This window comes from Argopecten irradians, chromosome 2, assembly GCF_041381155.1.
Source record: "Argopecten irradians isolate NY chromosome 2, Ai_NY, whole genome shotgun sequence".
NCBI lineage: Eukaryota > Metazoa > Mollusca > Bivalvia > Pectinida > Pectinidae > Argopecten > Argopecten irradians.
In genome coordinates this window covers 4,782,633-4,799,401 of record NC_091135.1, presented here as the reverse complement: position 1 = coordinate 4,799,401, position 16,769 = coordinate 4,782,633, and the positions used below count along the sequence as shown (strand labels likewise).

The 16,769-nt window shown below is 33.8% G+C and overlaps 1 long non-coding RNA gene and 3 pseudogenes across 1 annotated transcript; 2 read left to right on the top strand and 2 right to left on the bottom strand.

Moving 5' to 3' along the window:
* The first annotated feature begins 191 nt into the window (after window positions 1–191).
* Window positions 192–1,023, top strand: LOC138313679 (ATP-dependent DNA helicase RecQ-like; annotated as a pseudogene).
* Window positions 1,024–5,235: 4,212 nt separating this feature from the next.
* LOC138314207 (uncharacterized) lies at window positions 5,236–9,310 on the bottom strand. Its single transcript, XR_011207345.1, has 3 exons — window positions 8,943–9,310; window positions 7,239–7,505; window positions 5,236–6,518 (listed from the first exon to the last, which is right to left on the bottom strand). It is a non-coding gene; the product is annotated as an uncharacterized lncRNA (long non-coding RNA).
* Window positions 9,311–9,890: 580 nt separating this feature from the next.
* On the top strand, window positions 9,891–12,466 carry LOC138313669 (uncharacterized; annotated as a pseudogene).
* On the bottom strand, window positions 12,441–15,352 carry LOC138313659 (uncharacterized; annotated as a pseudogene).
* Window positions 15,353–16,769: the final 1,417 nt, after the last annotated feature.

The following is a 16,769-nucleotide window of genomic DNA, read 5'->3' as shown; positions in this document are numbered from 1 at the left end:
GAAAAATCACAAATTTTATCATGTTGGTAAGGTAAACAAAGATGGCGACGCCCACATTTAACATTTTAATTACAGGGGTGATGAGTTTCGACCAAGTTTCAATAAACTGGGGGATTTGACCGCTCTTTTTCCTGACATTCCTCACCTCGCATTAACAGCAAACAGCTACAAAAGATGGGTTAGATCACCTCATGAGAATTTTACAATTTAGAAATGTAAAAATAGTTAGTGTGTAACCCTGACCGTCCAAACATTTTCTACGAAAAGAAGACAAGGTTGCCAAATATCAGGAAACTTGATAAGTTTGATGATTTGATTTCACCGTTGTGTGAAAAGTTAAAAAAACAACGAGGCCAATTTCCTGTAACTATTGTGTATGTGGAAAGTTTAGATTCCCTTGGTTATTGTTTCAAATATATCGAAAAGAAATTGGGACATGATGCATATGATCCAAGAGATAACCCTATTCCAGAAAACCGTATTTTTTAAAGATTACGAACTGTGTCTCGAGAAACCCAAGCTTCGACTTGTCTTGGCTACAGTGGCCCTCGGAATGGGTTTAAATGCTAAGAGTGTAAGTAGAGTGATTCACTTTAGACCTCCTAGAACAATAGAGAAGTATATGTGCAAGAGTCAGGGCGTGCAGGGCGATCCAGTCAAGCAGCACATGCTGTTCTGTATTACAACAACAATGACATAGCATCAAACAGACCAGGCATTACAAAAGACATGCAAGACTTGTGTAGAAACACCCCCACCTGTCTCCGGTCTCAGATACTGAAATACTTTGGATTTGATGAAATGCTATATTCAGGTGACAGATCCAACTGTTGCTCCAATTGTCGTAAACATTCAAGTTAATAAGTGACAAATAAGTGACAAAAAGTAACTACTAGATAGACAATATTTGACATTTTAACAACATATCATGAAACTGAAATAAGTAAAATTTGGTCACAATTCTTTAGTACAAAATCATCCAAAAGCTAGGGTAAATGATCATGATATAAAGTATAGTGGTCACTTTTTTTAAATATTGCAATGATATTTCTGATATAGCATGCATAGACAGAGACAAATTTGGTATAGAAATTTCTAAATTTGCATAATTGTTCCAAAACATGATGATTTACAATATGTTTAATATATACCAACTATAATTCCAAGGCTACACTGTAGACTTCGCAGTTTACTTTTCAACTCCCTATTGCTACCATATTATGTGAATTAAACACATAAATTAATGTTTCTTATTGTACTTTTTTCCAATGAGTATGCATTTCAAAACAATGTCTGTAGTTGCAAAACCTTCAGAACTAAAATTCCTATGTGTATCTTCATACAGTGATGTGTTTAACAAAACTACAATTATACATCTATTGCTTTCCTAAACGTCCATATATAGTATGCATTTTTACAGTTGTTCAGAGCATATACTGTAATACTAAGGAAATGTTGGTCTTACTGTGAATAAAAAATGAGCAAAAGTGCCAGGTAATGTGATATTGAAGTACCAGTACTAGTCTTTTAGGTGTAAAGTACATGTATATAAATGTATAGATATTTTCCTTTATAATCATATCCTATATTACAATGTACCAATGTGTGATAAATATAGATAATTAACTGGTTTTCTTATGTTGATCATTACTATTCAACTACTGATTATGGTATTTGAATATTCCTCTCAATGAAATATTTTCCCAACAAAATTCAATTTACATTAAGAGGAATCCATCATTAGATAACATATATTTTAGAAATCTCTTTTCATATTAATCATAATTGTTCTTCCGAAGACAATTCATGAAACACAAATCTATATAAAAGGGAAGTTACAGTAAACATATCAATATTCAGATCTAGAACACTTGTAATTCATTATAAATTTCTTCAATTTTCGTGATAATACCCGATGAGAGAGGTTCTTACTACACGAAAATAAACAGAGACATCACAGAGATATTCAGAGGAAGCATGCATCACAGAAGGCACACTAAATTGTTAAGTCATGCAAACACAAAGCTCATGCATGCAATAATGGCAAAAGTTAAAAATTGACATGGTGCATGCTAATTTTTTTTTATTATCGCCCTTTGAAAAGCGATAGTGGGGTCGGGATAAGCAACTTCCGGTTTACATGGATGAGAATTGTTAGTAGTAGATCTTTCGCGTAAAACACGTTAATTACGAAACTTTAGAGGTACATGTGTGTTACGTTTGGATCTTGAACTGTTGGTTAAACCACGTGAAAGAATATTGTTAACTGTCAAGTCATATCTAATACAAACGATTCAAAGTCGTCGGTAGTGTGATAATGGCGGTATTACACTGTACAAAGTCTATTTGTGTGCAAGATCTTTGATTTAATTCTAACACTTACAAGTAGCCGTTTTCAGTGAAATAGATCAATAAATATTGTGTCTTCGACCATGGCACATGTAGAGTTTGACCTCTCACCATTTACATGTACGGTTCTTGATGAAAAATACCCCTTTATGCTATAAAATTCTATGCTTATGCTAATTATTATTGATAGAATGTGAAACTTATGTGTTTGAACTGAATAAAGTATTTAATGTTACCCTAACAACATTTTGTTAAATTGTGTTATGTACACTATACTGTATGTATGTAAACATTTCCCACTATCATAACCAATTGGAATAAACTTTAAATATGAGCATGTGGACTGAAGTTGTCATCTAATAAACCACATCTGAAAGTATGCATGGTTTAAATATTTAATCTTAAATCTATCTTCCTATACAGTCTTTAATTAAATGAATAGTTATTATGTACATCAAAACATGTACAAATGTAGATGCAGACAACATTCGAAAGTGTATGTCTATGTTTTTACAACAATTAAATTTAATGCCTGAAATTCTCCTCTAAACTTAAGAAATCGCCTTTTGAAGCTAAAAAACACTTTTGTGAAAAAAAATTGCCCATTTGTCTTATTTTCAGCACATTTTAAGACTTACATGTATGGTTGTAAATGTTTTCATATTTATCATACATCTTCTACATATATCTACGATAAACTTAAGCTTTTTTATGATGGAGCTAAAACAAATTTTTTTACTGAATCTTGCAATAAAATTCTAGGTGTTACAACACTTCTTCAAAAATGATAATTTTCTACCAAAATGAGAATGGTCAAATATCCAATTATGCCGCTATTATAAACTTTTCCCAAATTTAAAAGGACTATAGTTTATTATAAAAACCTAGTCTAGATTTTATTCCTGGTATATATAATATATAATGCATATTTGGTTATTACAATGTATGTACACTTCTGAGACTTTGTTTTATACTAGTCCAAGGCCATGTCACAGTCATTTGAGAGCAATAAAATCTTCAAACCAATGACTTGGACACTTATAAATCCTTACTTGAAACTAACCTGGATAATAATTAACCATTTCTGGAAGCAATGGTAGGGAATATGTCACTGAATAGAAAAGAGTATAGGTTATGTATCCATGTCTGAAAGAGAATATAAAACAATCATTTTTCATAAATATCTAATGTATTATCCATCCGTATTCCATATCAAATAACAAACGAGTATGTCTTCCAATTCTCCTACAATCATCATTATTTATGAAGTGCCTTACATATTATACTAAGTGTTAATATTTTTCTACAGTTTGCCATGGGCTGTGTGTCACTGTCATGGTCATTTCTATGAAAGGGAAAATTCAGTAAGGCTAGTGAGGATGATGCACAAGATTTATGCCAGCTTGAAAAAATAATTGGAAATATCAAGATTTGCAGATAGTTTTCTTTTGGTTTGGGACGTGTGCTAGCTTCTGTAATAATAAATTTCACAAGAAATTTACAAAAAAATATCCTAAGATACATATCAGTCACTTAAGAACTTTGATCAGCCTAAACGTAAGTGTATTGTATCTATATATAATAAATAAAAAATACATACAATACATGTGTAGATAAGCCAAGTTTTCTTTCCCGTTTTTTGATATATAGGATCCCTGATTCTGTGTTACATGAAGTATGAAGGTACCACACTGGCTAAAATGTGATTCATATATAGATGGATTTCTAGCATAGTTACAATGTACTATGTTCTAAAAAGAGAAAAAAAATACTTTATTCTGTGCATTTTTATATCAATAACTGCAGTATCATGCATCATCATAGTATATTTGTATCACAGCATGGTATGATGTATGTGCATGTATTATTATTTGTATATAGGATCCCTGATTCTGTAGTTACATTAAACATTAAATACGTTGATTAATTGTTGACAATGTACTTTAATATGTAAACACATAACAATGGAAGAGATTTTAACTTCTTCATGAAGGCGGTGGAATAAAACTCACATAAATATACACACATTAAGTACATACATGTACATTCTCTCAGCTTCATCTTCATTTAGACGAGCACCGCCTACCACTGATTACCTTTTGTTGTCATTTGCTTACCAACTTTTAAGATTTACATGTAGATCATTCAAATGTATTTTTATTTGAAACTATGTTCATATTCAGGATTCACTCATGTATATCTGAATACATTAAAAAAAATACGATGAAGTAAAGAGAGCGTTTCCATTTCATTTTGAATATAAATTATCTTAGAATACATTTATCTTCCTAAAGCATAGGTGTTTAGGACGTTGATAAGTCAAAGACCCACTATAGACTTATATTTCCATATATTAGTCTATAGTGGGTCTTTGACTTACCAGCGTGCTAAACACCTACTAAAGGGATGATGAATGGCATTGAATGTTTCTGATTGCATTGAATAGACCTTCATTATTTACCAAGTCTTTCAGGAGAAAGCAAACCTTTCAAGGTACAATTCAAATAATCCATGTAAGATTTGGCTTCACATAAACAATTGATTCAAACTATTACAAGTAGCAGAAACATTGACAGCACATGTACAGTGACACATAGATCTGAGAATTAGTCACAGATTATATAATTATGGACCCACAAGGGTGCCCTAAGACCATTTTAGGCGTTTTAGGGGTCTAGATCAAAAATCGATAAAAACATACTCTATATACTCTTATATAGTACTATGTAGAGTATGAATTTTACCGATTTTTGATCTAGACCCCTAAAAAGCCTAAATATGGTCTTCGGGCACTCTGGTGAGTCCATAATTATATAATCTGTGACTAATTCTCAGATCCCTGTGCACAGCTATGGTAAGTTTTAACAGTTTTATTAATAGATGGTAAGTTTTAACAGTTTTATTAATATATGTATGCACAAATGTTATCCTATTGATACTTTTGGTTTGAAAGGTGATTTTTATAATGAAAAAAAATAAATAAAAATACACAATCCTTAATCTACAGTTTATTCTTTCTGTGTCCAATTCAAATACAACAACAACCACACAGTAATTCATTTGTTTGAATGATGACACGTATACCAGATATTGACAACTTGTATTAGGTTTTGAGTAAAAATGATTCCAAATGAAATGAAAGAGTCCTATATTATAATAGCCTTGCCTATAATCAATCAAAGGTACATGTACACAGTGCGTTATAAGTTAATCAGTCACCAATTAGGATCATACACTTACGAATTACTTTTAAACTAGCTATAAAGTTTATAGCTACTTTAAAAGTAATTCATACACTACATGTATAACATAAAATCAGTGGCAAAAACAGTTTGTAGAGGGACATCATGATTTTCAAGTTTGGAATTGCTAGAGAATACACAGTTCCTTTTTTAAAATTTGCAATCTATATACATATGTTAGATGTTTTAGTGATAACATTACAGTGACCAGTGTATTACCACATGTTAATTTCGCCATGCTTTAATACAGTCTCCGGAAAGGTGGAAGACGTAGGATCGGACTCATGAAGTCGAATGGACCCTCCAATGAATCTTTTAATATCCACTCACGCCCACTCAAAAAATGAACGAAAAAGTGGGGAAACTATCCAATATCTACGAGAAAAAACACATACATATATGTAGTTCAAAAAGTTTTACCAACAACACAGCAAAGAAACGTGTAACAAATCGGGAAAAATCGATTCATCGACTCAAAAATGCAGATAGGTGTAAGCTGGAAGTGTCTTACTCCGATCAAAGGGAGGATAACTCTAAAATTTCAAGATGGCGGATCAATGTGGATAGGTCTAAAGCATACTCTAAAACAGCAATACAACATCTAAGAAAATAATTAAGAGTACACTAATAAGACTGACATTTGTGACACAAGCAATAAAAATAAGCATCTAAAAAACAAAATAAACAAAACTAAAGTAAGATATGCATTAAAAGCAGCAGGAAAAACACAGAAAGCAACAAATAAGTTCAATATTTACAAAAAATCGTAGTTGGTACAAATGTTGCTTCTTTCTGAAGACAGTGATGGATTCGGCCATTCTGATATCATTCGGAAGACTATTCTACACCTGGAATGCCTCAAAACGGAACGATTTCTTGCCATAACTTGTGGTCCTGACCTGTGGTACTTTTGCCGTGAAGTCATGTCTAAAAGTGTAATGTGAGACTACAAAATTTACGCATTATAATGTGGACTAATACCAAGTAAAATCTTTAAAACTTCAACGGCCATACTTCGTATTCTCCTAACATGAAGGAAATAGCACTTATTTCTTTCTAACAGTATGTGTAGAGGGCTAGTAAAATCACTTTCAATGAAACGAACAGCCCTTTCCTGAATCTTCTCTGGTTTTCTTGCGTTTTCATACTACATAAGTGCCATGCTCAAGGGCAATATCAAAGTTTGAAAAATAAAAGATTTAAAAATAGTGATTTTGCACTTCTTGCTAAGATAACAGCCAATTCTGTTTAAAATACAAAGTTGTTTTGAGGCTTGTCTACAAATGTTGGCAATATATAAATCAAATTTTAAATCAGAGTCGATGTCAACACCCAATAATATTACAGAACCTTCACATTGAATTTCTTGGTTGCCAATGTTGAAGGAAGGGATGAGGTTTACAGTTCTTTTGCATAAACAGGTTGCTTGAATTTTTTTCCGGATTTGCCTGCATCCCATTTTTATCAAACCAATTTATCAAATTCTGACTCTCTTTTCCCATTGTATTTGAAAGAGTGATATTGTCATTGCTGGCAAAAGAAAGGGTGTTGTCATCTGCATAGTTATATAAATTACATTTTTCTATTTGGTAAAACATGTCATTAATGAAAATGTTAAACAAAAGTGGGCCAACAATCGACCCTTACTCCCTTAGCCAGCTGCTTCCAGTCACTGGTATTGGGCCCCTGCAGACTAGTCCGTTGGAGCCTGTTGCTGAAGTACCTGCGGACAAGATCTTATGATGAACTATTAAGTCCATATGCCCGCAGCTTCTCCACCAACAGTCCATCAGGAGGCATTCAAAGGCCTTAGATAGATCCATTTCCTTGGCACCAACATATCTATTGCGATTCAAGGCCTGACGCCAATCCTTCAGGAGTCGCAGCCGAGTAGTCTGGCACCCAAAGCCCTTCCTGAAAGCAGCGAGAAAAGGATAAAAAATTGAATCGAAATATGAGCAAAGTTGGTTTGTGGATGATCCGTTCAAAAACTTTAGATAGAGAGGGTAAAACACTCACAGGTCTATAATTCTCCTCATTCATTGGATCCTATTTTTTTTAAATAGGGGTAACTTGAGTCTGCTTTTGTCTATCTGGGAATTTATTTTCTGCTATACAGAAATTAACCAAATTTGTTAGGGGCAGTGATGGTGGGTCAGAGCCAAGTTGTAAAATTTTGGCAGGTATACCATCTACTCCAGTTTATTTTTTTTTTTGATATTTAGTTTTTATTGCTTTGTCGAGCTCTGCGGGCTCTATAGGGGTGAAACCAAATTTGGTGTCTGTACTACGATAGTTTTTGATATCTGGGTTACTAAAATGATTCGACAGGTCATTGCTATTTAGGTCAGCCCCAATACCATTGGCAACGTTTACAAAATATGAATTGAATATTTCGCACACTATAGTTTGGTCAGTGACCACCTTGTCATCTTCACACAAGACAGTGGTGTAGGCTTGACTGTAGGCCAGAAGTGCTTGGACTTTGGTCCACGAAGAAGTAAAAACGCATACACAGCCTTGCGTAACTTACTGTTAAAAAGATGGGGGGGGGGGGGGGGCGGGCGGCTTGTTAAATTTGGGTACCTTTTCCTTTATAGAAAGGTGTTCGTCAATAACATCTTTAAGCATATGTTCATGGGCCCAGTAGATATCATCAGTTTCATAAAATACACATGCTGTATGAAATGTAGAAAGGTCTTTTTTGAATTTTGAGGACCCCAAGTCAGGCTATGCTTTCACCGAATCATGTCGTTTGATTACCAAGAAGAGTTACCCTCGGATGCAAATGGAAGATATATTGAGAAGTTACACCTCATTGGCGAAGATACATGCCCCTACAAGGTCCCTGCTGATACCTGGGTCAATGACCCGAAACAATGGCCGCCATTACATACAGTACAACGATGTTTACAGTAACCTTATCCAATTTCCACGTGAGTATGAGTAATATTAAGTTGTCATCAGTGACTTATAAGACAACAAATCAGCATATAATTATCTTAACTGAAATATACGCGACGAAAGTTTTAAATACCTAAATCATCCACCCTAGCGCTGGTATCAATACAGACAGAAGAAAGCATTTCGATCTATTTTTGGCATTGATACACCTGGCTGAACTGTGACCTACTACATATATTGTAAATGTCACGTGACCACGTCACCATGTGTATATGAGAATATATATAAGAGAAAGATACTGCATGGAACTCCAAAATATACTATATTTTTGTCAGCGAGCTGTGCAATTAATCTATAATAATTAGTGCAGTAATACGGGAACAGAAGGCTGTCACAGCATGCTATCCTAATGAACCCCCTGGGGTTGAAGACAATATGTATACCTACCTGTGACGCCGAACTGATCATCATCTCTTGAAAGTAAGGTGTCGCCTTACGTTGTGATGCGGGGAAAAAGGAGAAAAGGGCACTAGGCCTGGTAGCCATGACGACAGATCTTGGGCCTAGAGTTTACATAAGTTATTTATGCAGGAACCTCGTATACCTGTATCCCCATGTATATATTTGTCTGTGAAAGACATTGGGTATCAACACTAGAACTACATGTGCATATAGATCTACATCAAAATACATGTAGTAAAATAATGATTTGTAGTGTATAATCTAAGTATTTACATTTATTTGTACTTGCTAGCGCGCATTATGACGATTGTCTGCAAAGCTCTGGCATCTATATAGATCATAGATGCTATAGGAAGATAGTCTAATGCTTAAATGTAGGGATTGAAAATAAAGATAATTAATTAAAATATACATGTACCTGTATATGATAAAAACATTGTGGTTTATGCCTATATCTGTAGGTATAAACGCTAAAATAGATCTATGATTAAAACGTGTCATGCCACTCCACATGATTGAAAGGAACATGCATATGTCATCACTTTAGGATTATCTTCTGATACTTGTACATAATGTTTGCTGTATATCTTATCTACCATGTACAATGGGGCTGTTTTCTAAACACGATTTCGTCCAGAAATTTCTCATTATAACTTATTATATTAAGTGAATATCTAGATATATACAATCATATTTTCAGGGTGTAACATGTATAACTTGTAAACAAGAATACAAAATGATAACAGCAAACTGTAGATTCACATTTAGATATGAAAATTTTTTAAAACTATTTTTTTTTACTTTGATTGAGAAAAAAAATAATTTGAATAAAAAATATCCATTTTGATTTTCCAGCTGTATGTAAATGAAAAAACATTAGAATTATCATTTAAATGAAGAATTTATTTTACAGGTGTATATTCATTAGAGGCTATGGAAAATTACAGATCCCTGCTGGACGCCCATGTATTCTTTGTCTCTCGATGGGTACAGACAGTTCTTCACAGAAAGACAGTTACAGGAAATATCATTGCAAAGGCCGATGTTAAACCCTCATGGAGGGTAACAGATGAACCTCATCACCCTTTGGTTGCTGTAAAGAGAGATGGACCAGTTATTATTGCCCATTGTGACTGTATGGCAGGGTAATTATATATCTTCATATAATATCATGTTAAGTATTTTATGTGATTAAATTAGATTTTTGTTTGACTTGGGAGGATGTGGAAATGTAATATTCTAAATATATTTTGAGATTATAATAAATTTAATCTAAAGTCTTGATAGATAATGATTCTGCCATTATGTGAATAAAAATTAGGAATGAACATTTTGATAAATAAGAAAGATATCTTCTGACCAGAGATAATCATCAAATAATCCTTTTGAAATGATTTTGTCTCGGAGGTGTTGACAATGGCTGCTGCCCAACAAAGTCATAACTATTTTTTTACAGAAACAGTATTACAATTAAATAAGCTTTTTGTTTTATGATTAAACATATAACCACTCACTGTCTTGGATTGACAACACATATAAGCCAGCACAATTTTGTGGTAAAATCATTCTTAAGTCTTCAAGTTAATATAATGTTTAAAAAAAACCCCTCCTTTTTTGGCTTGGGGAGACTTGCTCGCATATTGGTGCCCTCCTATCAAGATGTAATCTGCCGTCCGTTTTGGATATACAAGTACAAGGTCTGCCTGTACAGATGAGTTCTTTTTGTGGAACCAGTGCTTCACAAAGGATGTTAAGCCTGCACTATATTCGGAGATTCAATTCTACAAACAAGAGGCTAAAGATCGTGTAATCAAGAAAAACAGAAAGTAGACAATGCCAACACCTGTCACTGAAGAAGAAGAACAGACATTCTTACAGTCATTGAGTACCTTAGGAGAGAATCTGTTTGGGTAAAGCGCATTTAAAGATTTTTCTGGAAATTTTATTGGACTGGGACCAAAACCAGAAGACAAAAAACGTCCACTTCCACTGAGAGAATTGTACAGCAACCAGGATTCAACTGCATCTCTCTGAGGTTCAGTTCTTTGACATGGCATCACCAGACGTCTGGCCGCACTACAGCTTCAATGGCAGGGGAGGTAATGAACACTTCTATTCTGGAACCATCAGTGTCAATCCTCAAAAAGATTTGTATACCTAATACATCATCTCCTAATGTGCCTGCCTTAAACTGGGGAAAAAAATTCATGAGGATGATGCATATAAACTCAAATCTTAATGGAGTCAGATAACAGGGTGGAGCTTGAGACATATATCCAAAAGGAGAAATCTTCATGACAGATATCACAGATCATCATTTATCACTGAAAGTTGACAATGCAGGATTCATGATACCGGAAAAAAAAAATTTCTGGGAGCTTCACCGGATGGACATTTATATTGTGAGTGTTGCGGGAAAGGCCTTCTGAAAAAAAACATATATAGAATATAAATATATAAAGAAGGTTAATTTAAATGTGATATGTTCTTAATATATATGCACAGAAGGTTAAACTTGCTTGTAATATATCCTATATAGAAGGTAAATATATGCCGTATGCACAGGTTAAACTTATCTGTGATATGTCCTATATAGAATGTAAACTTAAACTATATGAATGTGATATTTCATACAAATATAGGAAGGTTATATTTTATGCTGACGCGATATATCTTTAGTGGTGCAGATTTTGTTAATTAGGTTGTTGTTCCTATTAAATTATGGATTTTTTCAGTTTGAATTTTTTTTTACTACTTCAAATAAATGTTGTATAAAGAGATATTTTGTACTAGGAGCAGTGAACTATCTCCAGTTGTAAATCTGCTAAAATCAGTAGATCTAGAGGTGCAATGATTTATTGTGATAATATATTTATATTACTCATTATTTATATTATTCACGATATTTTTTTACAATACAATATTTGATATACTCACATATGCTGTTTTTAATATATAATACATTGAAACAGAAAATATATCTACAAAAAATGTTAATGACTGGCTTAGTTTGAAATCTTTTTACATACATGTATATTTGATTGAAATGACTTGTTTCGAATCTAAATGTAATTTAAGTTTGCATTTGCAAGAAGTAAAGTGGTCAAATTCATAAAGATAATTATAGGTGCATCATGAATTATTGTATCGTAGCCAAATATTTTGATATATATATCGAGACATCAGTGTGATCAGTTCCTCTTACATAGACAAGTGACAGGTACAAACAAAGTTACATCTGTTATTGACACATTATGGTAACTCTATGATCATGATTAAAGATCGTTATCATTTTTAAATAAAATTATTCTACTAAGTTTAAGGAATTAAGTTTATTGACAGATAATTATTACACATACTTATTCAACCCAGTGAGTGCCCCTCTCTTATTTTCGAAGCAATAACACGACAACTGTTTCTTTAATTGATTTTTTTCACAAATTGATTCATGACATATAATTACTTTGTGCAAATGATATTGTGAACATGTAGTCCACATTTGATCTCATTAGAGAAGTGGACTCTTATTGGGTCGAATACATTAATCTTTAACGTCAGCTTTCAAATTAAGCAAACAACTCTTTGGTAGAATATGATCTCAAATTTATTATATTAATATCAATGATATCATCCTAGGAATACTCAATTCCCATGGCCAGCTAACCAACAGATTTGGAAACCATAAAATTTGAATTAATCACATGATCAAAAAATTAATCACATGATCTGAACTACAACACCCATTGCTTATATAAATTCACTCTTTGTACACAGTGCCTAAACTTAGATTAGTTAAAGCAGCACAAACAGTTATCAATTTATCACAGCTTGATTCTGTTGATCCCAAACTTTCGTCTTTCAAACTTTGTACACATCGAACTTGGCATTGTCCTTTCAACATCGTAAATCTGTTCTTCATTAGTCCTATTACTCTATTACTCATGTGGATTCTTACAGACGATATTTTCCTTGATTAGTCAACCTCTGAGGCAGCCAATTGCTTTTTAACTTTGCTGAATGCAGGGGTAATTAATTCGGCTGAGCACTGTCACAAAGTCTTCTGCTAGCATGAAGCCGCGATCTGGCAAAATCTGATCACCAGGTAAGTGATACTATGGACTTATAAAATTTGACTCGTGCACAATTTGGACATATGAAACACGACCTCCCCATGCTTTAGATAAAAAGTTAATGGATCCTAGTAGGCTGCATGAAATGAACACTTTCACTATGGTATGTCTCTTATAGTTACTAAAACATTGTGCCTTAGCTAATAAGTTGCTAGGAGCTTCCATGAAGATTTCAAAACAGTCAATAATAGATGTCAATTTAGGAAACTTTTCTATGAACACAGGTTGAATTGTTGGGAAAATGGTTTCTCTATCTTGCCATTTTACAAAATATAACATATGTTGGCATGCAACATATCTATACACTTCCAAAAATAATCCACCATCGTTGTTTTGGGGATCGCTTTCATATGTGCAAGAAAAACAAATGAAACATTGTGTCACAGCTTGTAAGGATAACTGTTTCAGCAGTGGTAGTTTCTTGTTCGTGTCTTTCACAAACACTAATTAAGGAACAGGGAAATTTTCAAAAATGCTCCCCAGCTGATACCTATCATTTTTCTACTTAAATCATCATTGCCATTGACACTTTCTGACGATAAAGAGGAATCACTTATCAGTTTCGCAAGAGGTTTAACCTCTTTATTAGCTTCATCACGCTCACACCTCAAGTAATTGATCTCAATTTAGAGCATTTTCCTCTCTGATGTTTCCAGTGGCCTCAGAGCATTTCCCTCTCTGGTGGTTCCAGTGGCCTCAGAGTTTTTCCCTCTCTGATGGTTCCAGTGGCCTCTGCATAGGGGTTTGAGAGTCAATATCTCTCCTATTCGAAGATTCACTGTCTGATTGAGATGCTATGTTGGAAACATCTTCTTCATCCTGATCAGTAGGGGAAACCACAGGTTCTGACTGAGGATCAGTTGTTACTTTTTCTTTCTCAGTGTTGATCTCAGGCTCATTCAATTTCAGTTTCTTTCTTGCATGTGATATGAAAGGAGAAACAAAACCATTGAAACACTTGATAACTATATTATCTTTAATCAATAATTATGTAATATAATATTTTGTGTTTAAGTGTTTAAAACTCAAAGCAAAAATAGCTCAATAATCTTATACATGTATATACAAATGTAAAAGCCTAAGCCAAAATGCACTCAATATTTAAAATGAATAAAAAACAAACCATAATGGTACATGTTTTCCACGTAACTAGGGCTAATTATACTTAATTCACAAAATAAAAGCAGAATAAGTCATAATCATATTATTTTTTCAGCTAAAACATATAACATTTCACATATATATTCAGCAAAAAATGTTAAATTTGTATCACAGGAATATCAATATTTATAAAAAAAACATATATGCTTAATAGTTTTACCTTGACTGAGGTAAGTTAGGACAGCCCAATCATGAAAGCTGTGCCTAGAGCTTATATCCAAAATTATACTTCACTTTAAATCAGCATTAATTTATTTGGAATTTCAATGTATACACTATGTATTGATGTGTTTAATTAGCTAACCTGAATTTATGTTTGCTGACCTTTTCATGACTCTCTGATAGCGGTTCATATTTCCTGTAGACTTGGCCGAGTTTGACTGGTAATAACTGTTTTCGTTGTAAGGGAAGACAGAAGGCACATAATCGGGGTGACGAGGATCATTTATTTTCTCGCCTAAATGATAAAACAAGAAGATGTTAAGGAGATTCGTTTTAAAATTAGAAAGCCAAAATATTAACGCACTATACAAATACAATATTACTGTGGTAGGTAGCTAATATGAGAAAACAAATTAGGTAGATTAAAGTGAGCTTAAGGTTATTAGGCCTATCTTATTTTCCTATAAGCCTACGCCTTCACTATCTACCACGCGACCTAAAAAGGTTACCGATGACCTGGAGAACTGGCACTTCTCTTGATTTAACGTTAGTCCGGCTTCCTGTTCAATCTTCGCGAGAGCGGCGGTTAGTCTTACATTGTGTTCTTCCAGAGTAGACCCGAATACGAGCGTGTCGTCCATTTGACAAATGACTCCCTCTAGCCCCTCGAGAATCATCGTCATTTTCCGCTGAGTTATACCGAATGGGAGACGATGATACCGAAATCTTCCGGAGGAAGTGATAAAACAAGTCAACATGAGCAATTCTTTGCCAGGAGCACGAATTAGCATCAAATTTACTGAACACTTTCGCGCCACTCAGTTGAGTAAGTGTTTGGTCCACAGCTGGCATGTGATGAATCTCGCGTTTAACAGCTTCGTTAAGTTTCGTATAGTCGGTACAGATTTGTATCTTTCCATTAGGTTTCGGTACCATGACCATTCCTGCGCACCAATCAGAAGGTCCTTCGACGCTTGAAATAACACCTAGATATTCATCATACGAGTTAGTTCTTTTTTTTTTAATTTCGGCATGACTATTCGCAACGGAGTAGTAACGCCATGAGGTACAGCTTCCGACTTCTGCGTAATTTGGTACGCACCATCAAGTTACCCGAGACCACACTATCCAAAAATTGGATACTGGAGATTTTTAACAACGTAGATGTCTTTTCATCTGTCCTTGGAATTTTCCCATTACATTTAGTCTTCTGTAGACTTTACTAACGGTTTACGGATTCTGCTGTACAGACTCTCAGGAATATTTGCTGTATGCTGTGATATCTCTGGTTTGCCACATGTTTTTGTTGCTTTTGTCTGTATCTTTCATATATCTGTATCTCTGTATGTTTATTCATAATACTAATTTATGTTCTTTGTTTACCATATTCGACTACAAATAAAGTTTATTGTATCTTGCATGACATTTCGACGGACCACAAAATAACCTTCAAACTTCCCTTTCACAGTTTCAAAGACTTTCTTTTCATCGTCCTTAAGTTCAAATGAATCTTATATTTTCTAGGCTTTCACTGATACCAGACTTAGACATTATGACAGATAGATGTCTGCCACCCATGGCAGTATACCACACGCCACCCGACATAGGTCGTAATGTCCACGTCTGGTATCAGAGCCAAGTATCTCGGGTTATTCGTCCACCAGTCCCCATCTATTTAAGATTAACTTCAATAGATTTTCATGTTGTAGATATATAATAATATAGATTTTTATGTTTTTTAAGCATAGGTTGTCATATTTTTGTTAGCGCACCATGATAGATATGCTAGAACACCCAATGCATGTTATACACCAATGCATATCAAAAATATGACAACCAATGCTTATATTTAAATTTAAAGTAATCATTATCATTTTAGAAAAGAAAATAGATAAAAATAAAGCATGAAAATGAAACTTAAACGCCTGTATAAAGAAAAATATCAGTCGATGGAACAGCCTATGATTAGGCGGGAAAAACTGTGTGCCACTGGCTTCCGGTTGACTAAACAATAGCAGTAGATGAAATAGTCCTATAGATAAAACAGATATACAAAGATAAATACAACACTTCAATTCAGTTCAAATATTTAAATTAGAATATATTGTCATATTGGTCAATTTTAAGAATATTTCAAAAGTTTTTGCAGTGAATTCTCACACTGACTTGAACCCAGTGTTTTCGTGACCTGTTCAACTTTGATTGTGGTATTTGTATAATCTTTATAATTCATTTTAATACAGTTAATCTCCTCACAATCATCTTAGGACTTTTTTCTATGAAATCATAACGCCGTTATCAGCCAAATCAGAAGCGACGTTACAAACGGCGACGCTATCTATTCCTTGATTTTTAAAAT